Below are 17,666 nucleotides of genomic sequence, written 5' to 3'. Positions count from 1 at the left end.
TATTTTCAAGCTATATATTTTTATTCTCAGTTAAAACTTACTATCATATTAAAAATATTTTAAAATCAAATTAGGCATACTCTAGCAATGTTTCATAGATCCCTTACATGATTGTATTGCTACTTTAAAAATATAACACCTGTTGAAAATTGATTTGCCTAATTTCATGGTACAGAGTCTATACAAATATAAAACATTTCTAGTATTTACAAAATTAATTGCAATCAAAAGTATATAAAAAGTTAAGAAGGCTGGTGAAGTATTTTTCTCTTTTGACTTGGCTTCTGCTCTACTTAATGCTATTTAATAGCTTGCATACACTACCACAAATTTCAGTTTTAGTGAAAGTATGAAAATCAATTACACAGATATGAAAGTAAACTGAGTCTTAGCAGATTTCTTGTGGCTTGATACTATTACTAGTCTAAAGAATACTGAGCACTAAATAGAGCGTTTTTCACCTGAGCTCAAGTAAATAAAGTTCCTAGGCCTCTGAAACCAGCCTGCACTATGTAATGATACTACAGTTAGATCTGCCTGAATCTCTGCTAAATGCATAAACAAATAAACAAGACCATATATATATGGTTTCCTTTTATATAAACTGCTATAATTTCATTGATTCCATTTAAGCTCAGAGAGTTCACAGAATATTTTGAGTAAGAAGGGACCCACGGGGATCACCACGTCCAAACCTTAAGTGAATGACCCATACAGGCATTAAACCTATAACCTTGGCTTTATTAGCACCATGCTTATACCGATGTACACCAGTTAAGAATCTGAACCACAAAGTGTGTACCATTTTATCCTTCTACAGGAATCTTCTGTCTCGTAGCCTTACCCTGCTCATGAGAAGGATTTCCTTGTGAAGGAAAGCATGCTCCTTTGTCCCATTTTACAGATAAGGAATACAGTATCTGTACAACCTGTAATTAATGTTTTGACATTTATTTCTTTCAAAGCAGCCCTCCAAAATTTGGGTTCTTCATCTAATTTACAAAGCACCCTCTGGAACCCAGCTCTGCCAGGTCTTTCAAAATAAGATGTAATGAATGATGAAACAAGTACCTAGGAGGAAAAAGATCTCAGAGATATGCATAAGCAGTTGCATGATAAGAAAAAAAAAAGGGACTATTTTAATTAAATAAAAATAAAACATGATGCGTAATAAATCCAAGAAGAAACAAAAATCATCAGCAACGGTACTTACCCACTTCCGGCCACCAATCTAGTCATTATCAGCTAATGACTGATAATTTTACATCACAGAAGAAATTATTTACAACAAAGGATTTGGAATGCTTTTGAGTTTTAGGCTATGTCAAGGACAATGTCCAGAGCATATAAAATAGACTAGGAAAAAGTCTGTAAGCAACTGTGGGGTATAACAGATCCTGAATACTGATATTTATCCTGCCTTGCTCTGGCACTTTGGTCTTATAGATAAACACTAGTGTTGAGTATAAACACTTGCTAAATGTGTTTAAAAAAAATTAAAAGCCGAAAGCAGTTAGCAAGCAGTAATGGATGATCTAGGAAGAGCAAATCATGAATAAAAATGCAGACAAGTGCAGAAAGACATATAGAGCATTCAAAATGCTGATGGATGACAGACAGTTCAATGTAGAGAAATGAAATGTAATTATGACTTTGATGAGCCTTCATGGCACAAGACTACTCTTTGTTCGAGGTAAAATATGAGGAACATAGATGAAAACAAATGAAAAAAAGGGGAGACAAGTCATTGTGCATCATTAATGACTGATAAGAAAAAGAAAGAAAAAGACAAATCAATGCAATTAATGAGTCTTAGTAGTCCAACTGTATGTGTCTGTGGATTAGTATGTACATGCTTCATGAAATATGATAATTTAGAAAAATAGTGAGAAACAAAAGGGAGCTTTTTCATATACTGTTAAATAGAAGGCATCTAACTGAGCACTCGACTACAAAAAGATCATCAGTTTCCCTGACTTCTGCTTCTTCATCCATAACTTTTTTAATCAAGATATGTAACTTGAACAATTGGCCAGGTGGTTTATGGATTTTTTGCACATTTCTCTAAAGTGTCAAACAATGTCATGGCCAGAAGTAGCAGGGTGTTGGCACAGCTACACCAGTTCTTTGATTCATGGCATCAAAAGTTGTGCAGTAAGTGTGATCTGACTCGGCTGACTCAATAGAGTTTGCTCCGCAATAGCAAGAGACATTTTTTGTCCATCTCCAAGTATAGAATTCCAGATTTGTGATATAGGAAGCAATTTCATGCTCTTTCTTTTAGTACAACTACAGAAGAGATATACCCAAAGGATCTACTCCCATGTCTCCAAGAACAGATTGCCTAGTAGATAATAAATTTGATCTTATCCCCTGCAAATCTAGAATAAGCCTAGCTAAGTCAAATAATTCAGTCAGAGGATAAGGTAAGTGGCAGTAGACCGCGTCCTGAGGATACGGGCAGTGAAGAGCTCACAGCTACTGACTGTGATGCAGTCCTTATCTCATATATCACATGGCACAAATATGATACAGCATTTCTAGACATTTTAGAATATGGAAAGAAAGAAAAAAAAAAGGGTGGGGGCAGAATCAAAACAAACAATCCAAAGCAAATAAATGCAACCTTAGAAGTAACAAGAAGTGAGATAAAACAAAGTGTTGGTTCCAATTTTCTCTCAGTCACAAAACTAAAAATCATGAGATTCAAAATCTGCATTTCTAGTGGAAAGTATAATGGCAATCTACAACATGATGTGGAAATCTAACCTGATATTGACTAAGAATTTATTTTTTCCAATAATTATCTTGTTTATTTACAAATAAACAATGTATTGGTTAGTTGGTGGGTTTGTTGGCTTTTTTAAATTATTTTTTCTAGTTTGAGGGTTCTTGAAAGTAAAAGGGATGGGTTTTTCATTTTGGTTTGTTTTTTGTTTATTGGGGTTTTTTTGTTTTGTTTTGGGGTTTTTTTTCTTTGTTTTGTTTTTTACATTAAATTACAGCTTTGATTAGTTACTCATTTGCAGTGGAAGATCAAGCAGAGCTGGTTAAATTTATTATCTCTCCTAGTTTTCCACTCATCTCTTTCCTCATTTTCCCTCAACAGGAAGAGCTTTCTTAGACTAACAGTGACTCCTGATAGTTAGCAGTTTACAGCCAAGCATAAAAAAGAAAGCTGGAAATTGACCCTGGTCAGTGTTAGTACAGATTTTACTGTCATCTGCAGAGGTTCAAGAATACATCTCAGTAATAACTTCTGCACAAAAAGTACCTGCAGGAGCACAGAAAAAACTTTGATCAATAATTGCTTAAACCACCTCAGTTTAGGTGACTGCAAAAGTCTGCATGTCTCAAGCAATCACCTAACTGTAGAAATATCTCTGTCAAATTATCGACAATTATAAGGAAAATTATAAACCAATTGTTTATAATGGTAATAGTGCATCTCCTCTGTGAAACTGTTCAATCTCATATATAGCATTGAGAACAACTATGAAAGGAGAAGCACTGATATCACCTTCAATGAGCTTGAAACTTTCTCACATGTAGATGAAACACTCTATCTTTCAAATACATAATGCAATAGATGATCCAGTATGGATTGGTAAAATTATCTACTGTCTGAAGAAAGAACTGGAGCTTCTTTGTGAGCTTATGATATAGCCCTTCAGAGAGCTGATGTTATGTATTAATCAAATATTAGATGTTCTTAGTAAGTGAAGTGTGCAGTTACTGGTGGTTAGTGTCATAAATGTCAGAGTCCTGGGGACACCCATAGGCCCTGACTGGGTCCATCCTCCCATGGGAGCTCCCCCCACACCTTCTACGCTGGTGCAGGGGTTCCATGTCAGTTTGGGGTTGGCACCTAGACCTAATCTGGTCACTGCTGGAGGTGTGCAGGTCTCGAGTCCTGTCTTCTGGATGGACCTTGGACACACATAATAGCCTTCATTCCAGACCCGTCTCCAGTCCTGAGTGACACATGAGCCTACCTTTCCACCCTGATGTGTCTGGAACTGTTAATGGACCCTGTCCCAAGCACCTTTCTACCTCACTTCTGCAGGACTGGCTGTGAGCACTGCCTCTTTCTGGGGTCACCCTTGACTTCCAGCTCATCCTCCCTTGTTCTTGATGTTCCCCACATTAAGTCTAGCAATAAGCTGAAAATTAAGAGAATTCTAAGACTGGACATAACAGTGTTCAATAGCCGACAATGAGCCAGAGACCAGAGAAATGCAAAAAAAAAAAATGTCAATAGAAGTATATAATTAGCTTATTTTGTTCAATATTGGTTGAGACAAATTGTGTTCAGCAAATGCACAGAACTCCAAAGATGTACCTGTAGTGAAAACCCAGCTTCTCTGAGCCTGTATAAATCTCTATGATGAACAAACAGTGAAAAACATACCTATGCTTCAATATTAAAAATGAATGAGCCAAATCCTGAAAACTCTCCTCTCCTTAACTCACTGTGTTTGAATATACTAAAATTCACCAATAAACTATTACACAGTCAAGCTGCTTCATTCTCTTCAGGGAGGATTTCACTGTCTTCTCTAACCCTACCAAAAAGAATAGCTTAACTTCCTAGCATTCTTTTTGCCTGAGGTACAGAAAAGAAGGTCATTTTATGATGCAAGTAAAACGTTCAGTTTATCCTGGAGGTACATTCTTCACTCTTCTTCATAAGTACTCCACCTAGGACATTTTAAGTATGGTATGTTTAACTAAATAATCTCACAGTTGATTGCAAATGAAATTTGTCACCACCAAGTAAGGAGAATTAACTGAATAGAAAACTCATCAAGAATTGAGTAAGGGTGTGTTTGAGTGGAAAGCAAAGAGGAAGAAGAACACAATTACTTTTCTATTAATTCTGTAACACAATTAAATATATAAATATGATCCAAAATAAGAACTTCCCATGTGCTGCTATCTTTGCATATACCTGGGGGTTTTTATGCAAAATATTCAATATTCTTTCAGAGGCTGAATTAATATGGTATATATAAAGGTGATATAGGTCATACCTCAGGGACTGTTCAAGCCCTTGAGAATAGCAAAGACTGCAAAATGGAAACCACAAGAATACCTCTAGAGGAGTGGAATTTCCAAGCAATGGCTCCGAGCTCAATCAAATTCACTCTAAATTTGTAATCCTGGTGCAATTCTGCAGGTGGGTTTTCTCTCCAGAAGGTTCCCTCAGCATCCCATAAGGGAAAAAAATTTAGAATCTTTCCCAGTTCTGCTATAGATAGTATGAATGAAATTAAGAAAAAAATCTGCTAGCACCAACCAATAAATACTCTTCATGGCATCTGTTAGTAAGTAACCTTACACCTTTCAGCAATGTATTTCTATTATCTCATAGCACACAACCCTTATCTTTCTCTGCCAGCAGGCCATAGTTACCTGGATGGGTGTTGAATCTTTCACTGGTTCAGCAGATCTAGTGAGATCCTTGTTCCTTCTGACAACATTTCCCTTAAATGTAGAAGGCAATGCCTTCTTGTTCATAAAGAGATTATTGAAATGACATAAGCTCTCTTTTACTAGATCGTAAGAAAGAGCTTGAGGTCTGAACAAAATTAATCTGGTGCCCTACATTTTGAAACAGTTGAAGAGTTGTTGACTGCTGTGACAACCTTCCCGTCCCCTTCAGTCCATCAGTCTCTGACGTCCAGTGCTTTGCACTGCTGAAGAACAAGAGAAATGGTTTCACAAGACATTTTCTCTGCCTCAAAATCCTCTCAAAGACCTGAACACTTACTAACAATTTATTAGGATTCAAACCAGATACCACCTATCCAGTCATTCTGCCTGTTCTGGTTTTTTTTTCTTTGCTTTCAGGTAACTAGTCTGTACCACGGTGACAAGTTTTTCTGCCCTCTAGTAATAGCCTCTGAAAATGGGACCTTCTGGTGCAGCAGCATGCAAAGATTTGCTCATATATATCTGAGTATATATGGATGTGTAATCATGTAGCCTCTGCTTCTTAACCCTGATGGTCAGGGTAATGGCTTTATACCTTCTTCTTTAGGTAATTGAAACCAACTTTCCTTTTCACCTACCTTTGACTTTTACAAAAATATGTTCTAAAATAAATAAACAGAAAAATTTAGAAAAGGCTTTACAAAATGGTGTTACCAATTTATCAGAATATAGGGATTAATCCAGAAAATTCAAAAATCAATAAATTTCAATCAAAAATTTACATTCTCTTTTGTATCTTATTACATATAATTAGCTGATACTGAAATTGGAAGAGAGTTAACAACAGGCATCAGATAGAGCTCAAAGTATTTTTAAAAACTGTAGAACAGAGTTTGCTAGTCTTGTGTAAAGTGTTGCATGGAAACTAAGCAAATATAAATCTATAAAAGCTACGCCATGAGCCTGTGGTCTATATTATAAATTGTAGCATTTTTTTATGTTATCTCTTTAAATAATATTGAGAGACTTTGACCAGGCTAACTGTTTAAAAATAATTTTCTCCTGTCCAAATTTTATGCATTCTCATAATTCTAATGTTCATTTATGTTTATTGAGCTGAAAAAAACTGCCTCCTCTTAGATCATTTAGAGACACTCTCTCAAAATTGTAACCATCCCCTTGCAAATACAAAAAGTTACAGAAATGGACTTAACAGAGACAAAAGTGAAAGAATTATTGGAGATTGCCGAACATGTGGATAGGAAAGTACAAATGAATCTCATTTTTTAATCAGTAGAAAATTAGAATGAGTGAGCTTTGAGGTCCCTTGGGAGATAGGCTAGATGGCCTTGTGATCAGAAAGTGATGCTTTCTCTAGAGCAGATTGATAGTCTGCCTTCTAGCTTTCTCCACTTAGAATAGAAGAAGCATGATCAATGCACAAGGGGCAACTTATTGAATGCTGTGTGACTTTCACTGAGGTGTTTCAGCCCTACATAGGGCAGCAATAGTATGTCTGATAGAAGTGTGTGTATTTTTTCCAGAAGCATAACAGTTCAGTGATGCAACCAGAGACAGAAAATATTGTTTTATTTTCAAAGCTGGCTATGACAATGAAAAGAACCTTCATGATTTTACTTAAAAAATGTGAAAGAAAAAACTTATGTCAGCTCTTTGTATGCTATTCAGAAGATTTTACTTATGCCTTCCACATTCACCATGGTAAGAAGTTAGGTCAATCATAAATTAACTTTTCTTTTCATACTTGTGTTGATTGCAGCTTTTCTCATTATTCTATTTTCCCCTTACGTTTTGCATACCTGAAAAAAACAAACAAACAAACCAAAAACCAACCCAAAGAAACAATGTATAAGAATGTTTAATGACTGCTGGACTCTTATATCCGTTATGATTTAGCCACTTCAATTACCTTATCAAATTCAATTAACTGTTGGTTGGACTAATCTATAGTTGCATAACTGTTGTCAACATGAAAACTAAGTTGAGAAACAACAATGTAGGTATAGAATTTTATCTTTCCTATAGATTTTTTAATTAAAATAAGATGGTATAATATCTGATGTAATTTTTCATAGTTTACTTTGGTCAAAAGATATGGTCAAAAAAGTATAATTTTTATTGTTTAAAATATAATAAAATTTGTCAGTCCAGTCTTCCTGTCTTACCTATTTAACTATTTCTAACATGTCTATTTGCTGTCATGTGGGTAGATCTGTTTTAATTTGAACAAAATGTGACATGAATCTCTTAGGTATTTAGAATGGAAGGGAAAAAAAAAAAGATTTTCAACAGATTTTAAGCAGCTTATTTCCTAGTTTTATTGGAAATCAACTTGATAAATAGGGTCCAAACAGAAAACCTTGGAACATCCTCCTCAGTCTCGATAACAAAAAAAAAAATCTATAAGACTCACAGATTTCTCTGTCTCCTGGGACAAAACAGTGAAGGATGGCCAAAGGCAAGCCACAGAAATAGTTTATCATGACACTGTCAAATGCTAAATGCAAAAATCCCTTGGACTAAGGCAGAGAGAACCTCTACTATGTCAAGGCTACAACATGCAGCAACCCAAACTATTATGCATACTCTCACAAGGTGACATTTAAGAACATACACAACTCATAAAAAGAAGGTAACAAGGGCGGAATGGAAAGGTAGAGGGAGGAAAGAGCTAATGAGAAACATCACAAACATGAATAGCTAAGTTTTATAACTAATTTTATTCAGAGATAAAATCCAATCCCTACACTCCAAAATGGTAGAATTTTACTATTTGAGTCAGTCAAGAAACTCTATCAAAGTTTGTTTCAGAAACAGTATGGCATTTTCATGTTAAACTCACCTTAGAAGTGAGAGCTCAGAGAAGGTACATATTGGGTATGAATGCTTTTCAGTCTAAACTAATTCTAGTCAAGTGTTTCATTTCTTCATTGAAGTGCAGAGGAACACATTCAAACCTTCATCTTGTCTAGAATTCAATACAATATAAAAATACCTTAATAACTACCTTGTCTGCTATTCTAAACATTCTTCCCTTCCCTTCCCTTCCCTTCCCTTCCCTTCCCTTCCCTTCCCTTCCCTTCCCTTCCCTTCCCTTCCCTTCCCTTCCCTTCCCTTCCCTTCCCTTCCCTTCCCTTCCCTTCCCTTCCCTTCCCTTCCCTTCCCTTCCCTTCCCTTCCCTTCCCTTCCCTTCCCTTCCCTTCCCTTCCCTTCCCTTCCCTTCCCTTCCCTTCCCTTCCCTTCCCTTCCCCTCCCCTCCCCTTCCCCTTCCCCTTCCCCTTCCCCTTCCCTCTTCCCTCTTCCCTCTTCCCTCTTCCCCTTCCCTCTTCCCCTTTCCCCGTTCTCCTTTCCCCTTTCCTTGCTTCGCCTCACCTTGCCTCCCCTCCTCTCCCCTTCCCTCCCTTCCCCTCCCCCTTCCCCTTCCCTTTCGGTCCCTTTGCATCCCTTTTCTTCCCTTTTCTCTTCCCCTTTCCCTTTCCTTCCTCAAAACCTTTTTTTTAAGAAGCTCATTTCACAAAATTTGATGAAGAATGTACATAGTGACTTTTTTCCTTCTGTCAGCTGCATGAACTTAAGGCCTGAAGTAAAATTTTACATTACTGACAAAAATTGAGATTATTCAGTATGACTTAGACCAGCCTTCCACTTACAGAATAATTTCCATCTCCTTTTACCCTCTCTCTTGCAAGCTGCAGAAATCATTCTAACAATATAGCTGGGAGGGAAAAAATATGAAAAAGACACTTCCATTTTTATAATATATTTTAATGTTATCCCATTTCATATTCTCTTTAAAATAAGTGAGGTCATATTACGGATCAGCGGACCATCACTCCAGGCTGGCCATCTTGTATGATCACAGGTAATTTACAGACAGTATACTTCTATACTCTCCTTTCAGTTTACAGCCTTTTTACTAGGCAAAGCAGTTTGCTAGCAAATAAATAAATACATGCCTGACACATTCATAGTGTGGTAATGGCGGGGGGGGGGGAACTATCGAAATTGTTTGAAGTCGAAGTAATCAGACTATAACCACGATTAACAGGGGGTGGGGGAGCGTTTGTAAGGAGTGTGCATCAGTTTAAACAGAGAGTGTTGGAAGGAGAGGATGGGGGAAGTTTCCCCCCGCTGGCCGGCCGCCGAGCATCCTACCGCTGTGCTCTGCTGCCACCTTGGCCGCGCCGTGGGACGTGCAGGCGGCCCCGCTCCGCGGCTGCGGAGCTCCCGCTGCGCACCTGCGGCAGCGCTGCTTCTTCTGCCCACGGAACCACACTCGGCCAGGACTAGTCGCGCTCCCCGCTCGCGTCACATGCTCTTACAATCAGGACAAGGATGCATGCGATGTCTAAATGGTCTGGGGTTTTTTTTGAGCGGGGCTGGGAGTTATTCTTCAAAGGAAATTTATTTGCCTGCTGTGCTTAAAATCAGAGCTTAGGAATGTGGTTGGGAGGAGAATAACTTTTTTTTTCTGTCCTTTTTGCTTACTGTAGGATTCTTCTCCTCCCGTGTCCAGCCTTATCTTACATATTTGATGAAGAAAGCACTCAAATTCCCATTCATACGGCACCTACCTGCCTCTGTGTCCTTCCTGTTGTGCGACCACTCTGCTCTGGAGGGAACTCGCGGCAGCCCAGCCCACGAATGAGCTCTCAGTGGCGTTCAACTGCAGTTAGAGGTCGTGTCCCCACTTTTTTTTTTGGTGGGTGGAAGGGGGGACAGAGAAGGTGACAGACACATCATAAAGCATTGAAAACATATATAAATTAATATTAGAAAACCAGTGGAGTTTACTAATTTTGTTTCCTCCTCTACATCTTTGTGTTACAAGTGCTACTTCATTGTCTTGACATCGGGCTCTGAGCTAGTGGTACTGACTTTGAAAAGCTTTCATGCACTTCATCTTTGAATTGCACATGCTTTTCTCTCATTTTTAAGGCTTTCTTGCACTTTGGAGGAAACATGTTCTGACATGCTGGAGTTTGGTGATGGTAAATATTTCCTTTGACTACAAAGTGCGTGTGTGAAAAAAACTTTTTTTTTTTTCTGTCATGGAAATATGGTTCTCACTCACTCCTGTCTCCGTTGTAGTTAATAACCTGTAAACGAGCTGAATCTGAAGGTCTGAGTGAAATAGCACTTTTGGAACTGTACTTTTTGTCATAACACGCTGAGGAAAGTGCAGAAGCTCTGTATATGCATGTATGAGAGGGATTCATGCCACGCATATGACAATTTGCATACTAGACTCTGGTGACAAAGAGGGACCGCAGGTGAATCCCCAGCGATCTGCTTTGTGGAGAGGATTTTTTCCAGCCCCTAATCACAGAGAAGTATCCAGCTCTCCATCTGCTTCCCAGAGCTGGCGGTTCTGATTTGTTTCAAGTGAAAATAACCAAGAATAGAAAATGGCACGTAATAAAGAGTCCCAAGCCAAGCAGCCGCGTTGTCCTGTTCTTCTCTTTAAACCAGCACTCCCCCCCGTGCTGAGGGCTCGGTGCCCGGACGACAGAAAGGGCTGCAAAGGGTTAAGCCGCTGATTGCTTGGTAGGCAAAGTTTGAGGAAGAATATGTTTGAGGCTGAGTACGCTGCAGCCCGGCGTTTGAAATCTGTCACCCTCACTTACGAGCACTGCATCTGTGGTTGTCACCCGTGAATAATGATCGCACGGCGATAAGATCGCTCTGCGGCGGTGCGCCGGGGCCGTCGGGGGAAGAAAAGGAAATTACGAGGCGTTTAGCCTCTTCAGCGGGGTGTTCTTCAGTGTCATCGGTGGGTGTCAGGGTCAAATGACCGGCTGGAAAGCAGCTTGGGAAGAAAATTTCCTTCCTCCTTTCTTTGAGAGAAACCTTCGGTGATGGTGATCAGTGACAGCTATGGAAAACAGAGACCTCGGTGGTGAACCTTAGAAACAGTACCATGCCGGAGCCCAGCTGTTCTGCCACTTTCTCCCCTTTCAACCTGCCGGACCCAGTGGGCTTTGGGTGACCTACCAAGGAGGACCCATCTCCACAGGAGCAGGTAACGCCCGATTAAGTAATTTTCTGGATTGACATGATCTTGATTTGACGAAAAAATTACCTGAGTATCATCCACTGACTTGAAGGGTAGACTGGCTGAGGGTCCAGAGGCAGGGAGAGAAACAGGAATGATTCCGTTTAATCCCTCTGAGACTGTGGGGCAGGGAAACTTTCTGCAGTCTTGCAGAACTTTTTAACATTCCCACTTTCTTCCGTGACTGGGGGCACAGAGGGCAGAAATACTTGCAATCGACAATGGTCTGCTCTGCCTTATATGTTGGCGACAGGTTTATAAATACCGGGAGCATGGAGAACGGAGGGATGAATGGATTGAGGATAAGAAAGTGGGTTTTTTTCACTAGAAAATGCACTAATTGTCCATCAGCTTCAGGAAGGAGATATAAACCATTGTCAAATAAGTGTTCTGAAAAGTATGCAGACGCTTAAAGAAAGAAAAAATAGAAAGAAAAAGAACAGATTTTAAAAAGTAAAAAAAAAACCAACCAACCAAACAAAAAAACCCAAACCTAGAACAGTCTTTGGAAAAGGGTATTCATTTGCCTTTGGACTCTACGGGGTTCCTGATCCTTTCATCTCTCAGAACCTGCTGGGAGTTACTGGCAGACTCCACTACAGGGCAGCCCCTGCTCCAAGCCAGGGATGCAGGCTCTCCCCGCGGGTCTGACCCGTGCCAGACCTGCTTCTTCCTGTCGGCTAAGACCCGCAGAGGGCCCCCGGCTGCCTCCCCTCCATCCCGGGGGCACAGAATAGACCCCGGCTCCCAGGAGGGGAGTGGGGTCTCGTCCTCCACTCCTTTCCGCTCCCTGAGTCTCCTGAGGAATGTCGGGCTACCTGCGCTCCTCCTTCCACGTCCACCGTCCCCCCTCCGCCCCCCTCCCGCCCCCCGCCATCACTCCGCGTAGGTGAGGACGCAACTCCTTTTCCGAGCGGGCAGGCAGCGCGGCGCAGCTCAGTTTGGCTCCGGGCTATCCATAGGCGGGGGCACTCCGAAGCCCCCTTGGAGGGCAGGGGGAGGAAGCCAGGGCGGGTGCGGCGGGGCGGGAGGTGCGCCGGCCTGACCCTCGCCGGGGTTCGGCGGCTGGCTCCTCGGTACGGCTTTATTGAGCCTTTGAAGTCGTGAGTAGTTTAGCCCCCCCAAGCGAAGGGTGAAGGAGGCGCGGAGCTAATGGCGAGTGATTCAGCTTTTGAGGTAGGGCTGAGCAAATACAAGCCACTGAGCAGCCAGGGGTGAGGGGGAAGCAAACCCCGAGGCATTTCGGTTGCCATTTCTGTTTCCTCGACACATGGCATTGATCAGCTCCCTCTCGTCCATCCCTCCCCAGCCCGTCTCTTAAAGTAACTCGCAGCAAAAGCCATATTGTGAATGTTTTTTACTAACGGAGGAGTTTGAGGCAAATTCTCTTCGCACATTCCACGTCCTATCTTGACGCTCAAGTATCCTATCACTCAAATGCTCCTCAGTATTAAACAGTCTTGCCTGTAAGTGGACTTGTCAGGACACGGCAGTAGCCTACTAGGGAGCTGGCGGCGGGGGAAGGGTTACCCCGAAACAAGCGCAGACAGCCCGGGATGCACTAACACACACACACTCATACGGGCACACAGTGAATGTGCGCTGGAGACATGGGCGGAGGGGGAGGTGGGGGTGGTGGGGGAGTTGTTACCGCTTTAGGGCAAAAGGCGGTTTCTCCAGCGGTTTTAAAGTCTTTCTGACTGATGATGGAAATCAGAATACTAAAGGAGGTCCGTCTCTTCCCTGAGGCTTGGAGATTCTTTTATTTTGTGTTACATTTGTTGCGCACTGCTACTACCTACCTAAAAGTTCGCAAGGGAGGGAGGAAGGAGAGGGAAAGAGGAGGGTGGGGGAGGCGGGCTTGTCGGCGGCTGCACATGAAATATCGCCATGTTGGTGGAGAGCACGGCTGTAATTACTGCCAGCGAGGGCATCTCCCAGGACCGCAGTTCGGGGAGTTTTTCAGTTCACTTCCCAGTTTCCCTTCCGATACACCCTGAGAGTCCCCGGAGCGGCGGTGCCGGGGCAGTCCCACCGCGAAGGGCGGCGATACCCGCACCGCCGCCTCCCGCAGCGCCGGCTCGGCGCTGAGTCGGGGCGGGGGGCTCGGCGCTGAGTCGGGGCGGGGGTCGGGGGTCTGCGCAGCCCACACACACCCTCGGGCAGAGCCGCCCGCTTGGTTCCCCTCACTGAAAGCAGAGGCGGAGGGCGAGTCCAAAGGGACGGAGCTCGCTAAACTGTCCTCAGCAAGCAAGGGGTTAAAAGCGGGCAGGGGGACAAGAGGGGGGGAATAAGGAAGAAAAAATCTAGCCTGACTTTGCCTCTTGGAAAGCTTTAGGTTGCAGTCCTGCCTTCCAAGCATTCTTTAAACTAAAAATGTGGGAGGGACTCCAGGAGAGAGAGAGAGAGATGGCTATCAACTGAATTCATTACTGTAAACATCTCCCTGGGGTGTCAGGCAGGGAGGAAAAAAAGGCACGACTTACATTAGCAGGGAATAGTGAGATCTGAGGCATCATTACTGCTAAGATCAGCCTGCAATCCCGGCTGGAGGCAGGCTCAGGACTTGGAGAGAGCCAGACACATACATACACACATACTCACATATATGTGCCCGATGCCTTCTCCGACTTCTGAGGGTCCTGGGTCGCCGTGCCTGCTCCTCATGTGATCCTTTCATCATTTCCAGAGGACAGAAAAAAAAAAAAAAAACCAGGAAAGAAAGAAACCCCAAGACCAAGCGTAGCCGCGGTCCCTTCTGGTTTATTTTTTTACCGGAGAAGGAGGAACGGCAGGGGGAAGAGAGAGCGAGGAGAGGAGAGAAAGTGCGTTGGGGATGCCAGAGCCGTGGGCTGCGCGCCGGAGGAGGAGGTGGCGGATCAGGGGGGAGGACGATGCCGCCGCCTCGTAAGGGCGGAGGAAGGCGCGGGAGGCGCGGGGGTCGCTCGGAGCGGAGGCTGCCGGTGGGGCACGGGCCCACGGGGCCGGCCGGGAGCGGCACCGGGCGGAGGGAGGCGAAGGCTACCACCGAAGAGCGGCGGCCGCAAAGTTTTGGTGTGAGGGGCCAGAGGCGCAGAGGGGGATTACGATCGGTGCCGGCGAGGGATTCCCAGACGCCGCCAGGTACAGTTGGGCTTTCATTTCTCTCTCTTTTCCTTCCTGGTAATTCTAGCCCCGGGCGATTTAAAGCCGCGGTGCCCTTTGCCTTCTCCGAGATGGCAAAGTTGAGGAGCCGGATCAGTTTGTGTCAGAAATATCGCCTCCGCCTCGTTAGAGCCCCATATCCGCGGCGCCGGGCACGCACACGCATGGATTTATGAATGGCCGGCGGCAAGTGCTAGGAGGGTCCCCGGGATATTTTACGCCAGCGTGTGGCTCAGGAGCGGGACGCGGAGCTGGCAGCTGCAGCCGGTCCCGGGTGCCCGCGTTCCCGGTCGCATTTCAGTGGCGAGCGGGAGGGTGCCGAGCCTGGCCCCCACCCCGTGGGGAGGGCAGAGCCAAGCACTACCCCTGCGGCAGGGGGACCGGCAGGGCGCCTGTGTGAGCACCACCAGCAGCACTATTTGGGAGGTGGTTCGGAGAAACGGGATCTTTAGAGGTGAGCGTTGCTTGGAAGAGGCGGTCGGCTTAGCTCGGCGCTGCCAAGTATTAAGGAACCTACGTGGAGAGTCGGGAGCTGCACCCGGCGGGAGGATCCATCAGATCCCCAAGAGCAGTCTCCGGAGCGGGGCTGGCGGTGAGTGGGTGGGGGCGAGGTTAAGAGAATCGGATCAGGACTTCGGAATACAAAGGAGCCACTCAGAGACCTGAGGAGTTACATGGTGATCTGACAAAATAGGGACAAATACTGCGGGGATTGGGGTGTGTGTGTGTGTGTGTGTGTGTGTGTGTGTGTGTGTGTGTGTGTGTGTGTGTGTGTGTGTGTGTGTGAGTGGGTGGGTGGGGATGGTGTATGAACAAAAAATAGCAGGTCGCAAAAAGAAGTCAAGCAGCTGAAATGACCTCTCTTGAACATGATATAATACCCTATAAAAGATAAACAAACAATCAGCAAAGTAGGAGAATAATACTCTCCACCTTCTTTTTGGAGTGGGAATCAGTCAACAGGAGCTTTTAATTAATTTTAATGGAGGAAATCTGTTTTAAGGCTTACAGTAAGCTAATAAATCCAAGGCACAAATCCGTGTAAATTCCTGTACTGTGTATGGAAGGTACTGATTAGATTTCTTCATATGCTACTTTTTGCAATGCAGAGCTCAGCTAAATAGAAAGGGAGAGGTTCCTTGCATGAGGAGCAGGAAAAGATACTAAAGCAAGTCAGACCTCTCCCTCTCTCTCCCCCTTGCTCCTCTCTCTCTCGAAGACACGATGTATGTTAAAGAGAGGTTTATTTCCTGCATCTAACTTTACAGTGCTTGCAGGGAAATTGAACCACTTTAGAGGTTGAGATTGATCACTGCTTGGGTTTAAAAAACCAAACTAACCATACAAAAACTCCCACAAATTTCCATGGACTTAATTCCTTGCTTCATTCATTGACACGGTCTTTCACCAAGAGCAATTTTATAAATTTGTAGTTTTAGAGGAAACTAGTGAATTGGTTTCAGATATGTGTATTTTTGGGAGGAGAAAAATCTGTCCTAGCATTTTTTCAAAACATCTAAAACATCTCTATCCACTTTTCTTTCCTTTCTTCCTGTAAAGAGTCAATATATGCAATCTTTGAGACATAAACTTTGCATAATTAAAAAGATATAACAGGTGTAATTTTAAAGGCACCATTTCTACATGATAAAAGTGATGTTAAATGTTAATCTTGTTTCTGAAAATGATGTGAGAGATTTCAAGAGGCCTACTATTTAAATGGTCATTCTCTATCCTGATACAGTAACAAGGCTGTTGAGTGCAGGCCTGGAGTACTGTAGGTGAAATAAGTCAGAGCACTGTGTAAATACAGTGTCTGTAAAACTACCTGTGACTAGAACAGTTATCAGTGTCTTTCAAAGTCCAAGGTTTTAGCAAGAAATCGTGCTGGAATGCACCCAGTGTTCTTAAGAGTCGCTCCTCACATACGTATACACTCTATATTTTGTATAAGGTGATGTTGTCTGTGTTTGCTTTTGAGAAGTCTGGATCTAATTTGAGCCACTATTACAAGTCACATTTATATCCTGACCTGCTGGATAGTTTGATTTAGAATGTAGACATATCTCCTTTACGCAACCCTACACCCTCCCAGTTGGAATCTGCATTACATAGGGTATGCTTTCCTTCAAGAATCAAGAATGTGCTTGCATTTAACTCTTAAAATAGCAGTATCTAAAATGTAGGATGTCATTAGGGCTGACTTCCCTACCCTTCCCACAGCAAAGAAGGAGAGAAGACATAGTTTTACCAAGTGAAGAAAATAAGTACCACTATCAGGCTTTTCCTGTACTGCACTTTCCATTTAAAGAACTAGAAAGAAGGCACACTTAAGATAATATTGTTTCCAGGAAGGTGAGGGCTTTATTTCTTAATCATTTCTGCTACCTCTTTAATCTCAAAACGAGTTCATTTTTGTGTAGGATACTTTCATGTAACTTTCAGGCTCTAAGCAGACAGATTCAAATCTAGTCCATTAGTGACCTCTATCTGTGAGAAGTGTATAGTCAATGTTTTTTTTTTCCCTTTTTCTTCACCAGAGTGGATTGGAAACACAGACTATACATTGTTTTGGTGTTTTATACTTGCAAATCACCTAGTTTGTCAGATTATCAATCTCATAACCATTACAGACAATGTGATTTCCTAGTGTTTTAAACAGGAGAATAAGAAAAACAAACTCCAGTCCAAACATGAATCCAGAACTTTGAAAGAGCTTTGTACCTATTCCAGCTATTCCAGTGATAATATGATGAATATTTACAAGAATCAGAAAAATACGAAGTGGTACATCTAATGGTATTGAACATCATTACTAAAGGGATTGCATTTATGTCTGTCTCATGTTTTGATACTTACTCTAAAGCAGGCTGAACTTGTGTGACATTTTATTGCCCCCCAGTGCTTACATAATAACTGAAACTTGAGACAAACACTCAGACCAGATATACTATAAGTAGAGTTTATAGTAGCAGGGTGTTTCAAAAATGTAAAAAAAAATAAAAAAAAA

The 17,666-nt window shown here is 42.6% G+C and overlaps 1 protein-coding gene and 1 long non-coding RNA gene across 6 annotated transcripts in view; one reads left to right on the top strand and one right to left on the bottom strand.

Annotated features, from left to right (window-relative positions):
• Nucleotides 1–7,516: 7,516 nt before the first annotated feature.
• Nucleotides 7,517–14,211, bottom strand: LOC127479578 (uncharacterized). The gene is made up of 4 exons (XR_007907605.1): nucleotides 14,117–14,211; nucleotides 10,032–11,920; nucleotides 9,108–9,172; nucleotides 7,517–8,425 (listed from the first exon to the last, which is right to left on the bottom strand). It is a non-coding gene; the product is annotated as an uncharacterized LOC127479578 (long non-coding RNA).
• The window catches only part of FLRT2 (fibronectin leucine rich transmembrane protein 2), a 65,360-nt gene continuing 59,029 nt past the window's right edge, over nucleotides 11,336–17,666 (top strand). Inside the window, exon 1 of one of the 5 annotated variants that reach the window (XM_051806730.1) lies at nucleotides 11,336–11,479. The gene's annotated coding sequence lies outside the window, so the exon portion shown is untranslated. The other 4 variants (XM_051806729.1, XM_051806732.1, XM_051806731.1 and 1 more) reach the window with 4 other exon arrangements.

The sequence above is a fragment of the Manacus candei genome, unplaced genomic scaffold (assembly GCF_025592945.1).
Source record: "Manacus candei isolate 608988 ecotype Guabito, Panama unplaced genomic scaffold, ASM2559294v1 h1tg000067l, whole genome shotgun sequence".
Lineage (NCBI taxonomy): Eukaryota > Metazoa > Chordata > Aves > Passeriformes > Pipridae > Manacus > Manacus candei.
Note: the sequence above shows the minus strand (reverse complement) of the source record. Positions and strands in the feature narration are given on the sequence as shown.